Here is a 6,776-nt window from a genome sequence, read left to right on the forward strand (position 1 = left end):
GTATTTAATACCTTGATTTTTGTTTACCATTGGCCTTGACTACAATATTTTATTTAAAACATCATAAAAATTCATTTTTATTGATTGAATTTTATGACCCCAAAGTGCGGTCGTTTGTCTGATGTAAACAAAATGCATATGTACCTGTTTAACGCACTATGTGGTCAAAATTGGACCCCAAAATGCGTAACGCACTTTGGGGTCGGTCCCCAAAGTGCGATGGACCCTAAATTGGCAACGAGAGTGCGTCAGAGTATAACTTATTATATCATTTAACATTACAATTTGAGAAGAAAATTGTTTTGTGATTGTTTCCTTTTAAAAGTTATTAGAAATGAAAAGAATTTAATCCAGCAATCATCAACTTAAGTGACAGGGGAGTAAATTAAGTAAACAAGGATCAAACGAAGATGCTTGACAGATTTAAGACTTTCGATTTGTCTAATCTTTTCCCGGAATTCTTTATTTTTCAGAAAAGATGTGTCCACTAGTGTTTATGAATTTCAATTTGAATATTCATTTAGCTGTTAATATTGAATGTTATGATATATTTCATTCACAAATTATGGAGATACAAATTTCAAGACAACTATTTTTATATCTCAATAATCATTTAGATTTACCGTTTTCACCGGTGCTAGAAAACCCTGTCTTACACCCCCATGTAAGACAAGTCTCGTGCTTTAAATGACGTCATTTCAGACTACTTTCGGGACTACTTTCAATTGCAAATATCACGTACACACAAGAACATATTTATATTAAATAATAAAGAATAGAAACATGATTATTTGTTTGTTTTCTTGTTTTATTCCAATAAAAGTTCAAAACGAAATAAATTACTTAAAAGTAAATAATAATTGTTTACTTATTTAACATCATTTCCGGAACAGTAGCGTTTCATTGTTTACAAACAAATGAATGTTTACAAACATGTCATCATCAATGAAATATTTCAATATTGGAGACACAGTTCAAGTTTGGTCAAATGGGGAAAAAGGAAATATCATTGACATAATTAAACCTTTAGGAACTTAAAGCATGTACAAAGTTCACATGTTTTTCTCAGGTGATATCAAAGCTGCTGCTAAACACGAACTTGTAAAAGGAATTCCAGATTTTGACTTTCAAGACCTTTATGATTGTTATATCCTTGATGAGATTGAGAGTTCCTAAACTTTTCACTGTTAGCTACACCAAATGCATGTTCTTCCATTTCATATGAAAACATTCCAATATTAGATTCTGTAATTCCTACAACTAACATTTCATCTGTCTGTAAACCTCTCTATCCAGAAAATAATTCAACGTATGAAAAACCTCCAACAAACGGTATGAATCTTCCTGTTCAATTACCATGTGACAAGGAAAATAGATTTGCACCTCTTAATGTTGATGCCAAGTCATTTAGAGATTTGCAAAAGAATAAGAGAACTGAAATGAAAACTCGCTCTAATGTTGCACTAGTGCAGTCATTTCTTAGTTCCAAAGGTAAAAACAGGCAAGTTTAACAAATTCCACCAACTGAATTAGATAATTATCTTCAGGAGTTCATTATAAGAGTCCGGCAGAAGAATGGTGACGAATATGAGTCAACCACAATAAGAGGCATGATTGGTAGTCTTGACAGGTTGGTACATTGTATCTTTATTTCCGCCACAAGCTGTGCTCTTCTGCTGTAAAAATTAAAAGAAAAATATGAAAAGTGCATTTATGGTTATCTGCACCTGAAATAGTATGAATTTGAACAAGATCACCCATTTATAACCAATTTCAAGGAAGTAGCTTCTAGAGTAGTACATACATGTAGATATACAATTAGCTGCATGTTAAGTGATGGCAATGTTTTTCCCATACTTGAGCCTTTTGACCTAGTTTTTAACACCAGATGAGTTATATTTAAACTCGACCTAGAAATAACCTAAACAACATATATAACTAGTATATCAGGACAGTAGCCTGTAAAAAGTAAACAAGGTTTTTCATTTTGGCTGTGCGACTTTGTTTTATGCCAAAATAAACAATATTCAAACTTGAGCAAGAAATCATCTAAACAACCTTTCTGTCCAATTTCCAGGACATTCAGACTAAACAGTTGCTTTGAGTGATAAAGTTTTTCTACATTTGAGCTGTGTGACTTCCTTTTGACCCCAAATGACCCATATTAAAACTTGGCGTAGTAATCATCCAAATCAACCTATCTGCCCTATTTTCAATTTACAATTACAATTAACACGTGTAGTTTAATATAGAGCATGTAATTAATGTGATTATTAATTTAAGCTACACGCTTCCTCATGAGCAAAAATATTTCAATAAAATCAAACTTGAAAAGAATGTACTAAGATTTGAGAAAAGTAAAAAATATTCAAGATTCAAGTTATTATTTCCATGTTAATATGTGTGATTAATGACTGATTTTTCAGAATTTATAACTTTATTTCTACATGTGCTACTAATGCAGTAAGGGCTATTTTTGCATATTTTGTCGTCTTTTTAGTAATTTACGTGGGCTATAAGTGCCATTGATAATGTATAAATTGCTTCTTTAGGGTTATTTCACTAATTAATAATTTTAACACATTTTCAAAATTTCCATGAAAATTAGCATGAATTGCTGCTTTAGTAGTAGACCAAATCAAATTGCATAGGTGAGTTAAAAAGAAATAAGTAACAAAAATTACCTAATTATCTTATCAAATAACCTTTTTCTTATAGACATTTACAATAACATCATTATGGGACTTCTGTTGTCAGGGGAAAAGAGTTTCTACTGACAATGGAAACTATAAGAAGTAAGGGAAAAGACTTGAAAAAGGAAAGGGAAAGGTAACAAAGATAATGCTGCCGACTCATTAAGTGATGATGAACTTGAAAGACTGTATGAGACGGGACAATTTGGGAATCACTGTCCATATTCACTAATAAATACACTGTGGACTTGCACTTTGGCATAAGAGGTGAAGGAACAGAATATAGGCAAGCACAATAACCATTGTTTCTCCTTCTATTACAAAATATGTTATAAAGATTTCTAACCGATCAGCTGGTGTTTGGTTCTTTTTTTGCAAATATTAGTTTTCTTAATACTAAAAAGAACGAAAAAGTAATATTTACTCTTACTTTCTTATAGACATGAATACTATCAAATATCCGCAAGCAGAGACCCAGGATGTAAGCTACTGGGTGTGACAGATGTCCTGTAACAACATACAAAATATATAGTGATAAGAGACCTAATGATTTCTCTGGTAATTCTATATGTTCATAACATTGATTCAAATGATCAGTTCTAATAAATATTTAAAATAAATCTTAACAAATTTATTCTGTTTTTATGAGTATTTTAATATAATACAAAATGTATAAAATTATTTGGATCATAAAACGTATTTTTATGTATTTATCTATTGACCCATGTTCAGTCAAAAGAGCAGTGCTCAGCAAAATAGTTTCAAATTTGAAATTATTTTGGAAGAACACTGGTTTACATAACAAATTTATACACATACTGTATTTGAACAGTGGAATTTCCCTTTTCCAGTTTGGTAAAAGCATACATTAAAGGGACTCCACTGAGGTTTTGAGATAAGAAGGGACTAACAAAAATTCCAAGATATGTGTACTTATCAAATAACTAATACGCAAATATTTAGCTCATTCCCCTTCCAGAAATGTAATTTTTATTGTGAAAAATAACCCAAAAATGATAAGCGTTTCACTCAAATTCAGCTAATAATGGCATATCAAATTGATATATTCACTTGAATGTTCAGTATATTTCAAATGTACATGTATACCACCTAATATGAATTGACAGAAAAAAAACGAATCTTTATTGACCATACATTGGTATCATTTCTATTGATGACAGCTCTAGTAAATAAGTGAATTATTTTATAGTATTTACTTTTTGAAGTAAAATCTATGGGAGCCTTTCTAAGCTGCAGTGACTATGATTTGAACTTAGAATAATTTTAACCTAAACTTTGAACTTTAATACAACTTTCGGAAGTTTTATACTGTAAGTCTGTAAACATACTTATTTGAATATCTTAAAATACATCACGCATGTAGAAAGATCGTCTTTCAAATGCGAAGTTATATTAAAAAATTAATGTTATTTTCTGACAATTAAACTACACTATTCTATACAGTAGCAAACTGTTACCTTTCATTTCAATTATGTCTATATGACTGAAATTATTTAAAATATGGTTAAATGAACCAAGTATTTGATTTTGTTTTGTTTTACTGTAAGTAACACATTATTTTTCTTTGCATATCTCATCGAAATATGTGTAAAATTCCCTATTTCGGGGACGGACCATGTCTGAAAATGGTGATAAAAAAAGAATTTGTACATTTTTTAAGCATATAATACAGTATACCCACAAAGTTGATATCACTGCATTTATTTTTAAAACAAAACCATTCAATTATCATTGCGATGGAACACAATTACCAATTTTGCCTGGTAATTTCAATTTCAAACTTGTCTGCGAGTAATTACAAGTACAATTAAAGAGAACCCAATGCAGGACGAGTAGAAAAATGTTATATAGTATAAACGAATTACAGTCAACCTGGCCCCAAGTTAACACGGCCCCAAGTCAACCCGTCCTCAAAATTGATTAATCCGGCCCCAAAATTGGTCAATCCGGCCCCACAGTATTTTGTTTGGTCAATGCGGCCCCAAAATTGGTCAGTGCGGCCCCAAAATATATATTTTTCAAAGAAAACTATTTAAGTAATTTTGTTGTGTATGATGGAATAAAAATGATTTATTATTAATTTAAGATTATTAACTGTAGAACAATAGTAAAAAAACATGAGCTGGCATAAAAGTGTCAGTAAAATTAATTGCGCTGATTATGGTCTCAGCCCGGTGAATTTTCGTATTCTTTGTTCTATAGTAAATCAGTCACATTCGTAAAACTTTTGTTGTTAATTTTTATTTTATTTCTTGATAAGTGTTTATATTTTAAAGCAAAATAAATAATAAAAAAATGGGGCCGTGTTGATCAGAAATAACATTGGTTTGGGCCGGTTTGACCAATTTGGGGCCGGGTTGACTTGTACCGGTATAAATACTAATGGTTTAGGCACCCTTGTCCCCACTCTCTTACCTGTTTCAAGTGGGGGGAGTAAAACTACTAATTTATTATTGCAAAATTTAAGTACTGTAAAGTACCTTTTTAAAATTTACATATAAACCTTTTAAAAAAATTTAAATTTTAACTTACATAATCATTAATACTTTCTGTTTCAGGAGATGACCATCCGTTCAACTTCTACCTGGCAGTGGTGACAAACTGGAAACTTGGCTACAACCAATAGTTTTTATGTGGGCCCATAGAGCGCAACAAATTATCCAACCTGCTGCGAACAATGGCAGTGAAGGCAGATCTCCCAGAGATCCAATTTGGGAAAAATATTACCAACACTTCAGTCAGGAAACAACTTTGTCAGAAGCTCATTGAAAGTGACATTCCTGACACCCATGCTGTCCATGTGAATGGCCACAAAAATGCTAGCTCACTAAATAACTACCGTTCTTTATGAAATGCACAGCAAAAATCAATTTCAAATCTTTTGGCTGCCCCACCAGCAACAGTTTCCACACACACACTTCTCAAGCTACATTGTGCACGAACTCCACAATCACTAATAATAATGGAACCCAGTCCGCCTTCGTTTCACTGCCTGGAAATTGTGTATTCAGCTTATTTTCAGACACAATCACTGGTGGAAAATTTAACATCACTTTACAGCATCCAAACATGAATTAAACAAAACTGATATGTCTTTCAAAGTCTGACAATCGTTCGATAAGCGATAATTTTGCTGTTGATTTGTTTGTGTTACTTTTGGTAAATGTTCACTGGATAAAATGGCGACGTGTAATAATTAGGTCAAGTGGTCGTTTATTTTTTAAAAGTTAAATATTTTATTGGACATTACATTACTGTTTTATTTAAATAGACAATTGTTCTTTACTGTTTGAAATTGAAATAATTTTCAGTTAGAGAAGAATAAAATAACTCGTCAGTTACCGCCTTAAACAGTTACCCGAAAGCCGGATATTCCCGTCTGTACTCGCAACCAGTCAGAGCCTCGTTACCGTCTTGAATAGTTACCCGAAAGCCGGATATTCCCGTCTGTACTCGCAACCAGTGTAAGTTTCTTATAATATAGGTCTACTATTTTAAAAGATGGTCTATATTCCACGGAGAAAATCACTTGAATATCATCATTGTTGACAGCTCTTTGCGCTCTTCTAGACAGAGCATTAGATTTCAATGAATAATTATCTCTACAATACGATGCCTGATGAACAACTTTAATAATTAGGAACAATTACGGTGATATATGCATGCAGCAGTATGGTGGTTGATTAACGCAATGTCGTATGCCTCAAAATGCGAAAATACGAAAACACGAAGGGAAGACAAATATGAAAAACAAGATCAACAAGGAAAGGCGGCGTTCAATGAACGCAACCCCCATATGACCCAACAACAAGAACCAATGGCAAGGAGCCCAGGCGGACCCCAAACACAAAAAGGACAGGGCAACGACACGTTAATCATTAAATGATAAATAATTTGTAACTGATTAGGAATTCAAAGAAAATAATAATAGGCCCACAAGGGGGAAGGGGACAGGAGACCGGGGGAAGGGGGGGGGTTAATCAAAGAAATAAAAACTAGAGGCAATGGGGAAGATACTTACCGTAGACGAGAAAACAACAAGGGACACAAGCAAAAGTGTCA

The 6,776-nt window shown here is 32.6% G+C and overlaps 1 long non-coding RNA gene across 1 annotated transcript; it reads right to left on the reverse strand.

Moving 5' to 3' along the window:
* Window positions 1-1,376: 1,376 nt before the first annotated feature.
* On the reverse strand, window positions 1,377-3,361 carry LOC132725064 (uncharacterized). Its single transcript, XR_009624998.1, has 2 exons — window positions 3,124-3,361; window positions 1,377-1,676 (listed from the first exon to the last, which is right to left on the reverse strand). It is a non-coding gene; the product is annotated as an uncharacterized LOC132725064 (long non-coding RNA).
* Between the last annotated feature and the right edge of the window lie 3,415 nt (window positions 3,362-6,776).

The sequence above is a fragment of the Ruditapes philippinarum genome, unplaced genomic scaffold (genome assembly GCF_026571515.1).
Source record: "Ruditapes philippinarum isolate M1 unplaced genomic scaffold, ASM2657151v2 ctg7696_1_1_1_1, whole genome shotgun sequence".
In the NCBI taxonomy this organism is placed as follows: Eukaryota; Metazoa; Mollusca; class Bivalvia; order Venerida; family Veneridae; genus Ruditapes; species Ruditapes philippinarum.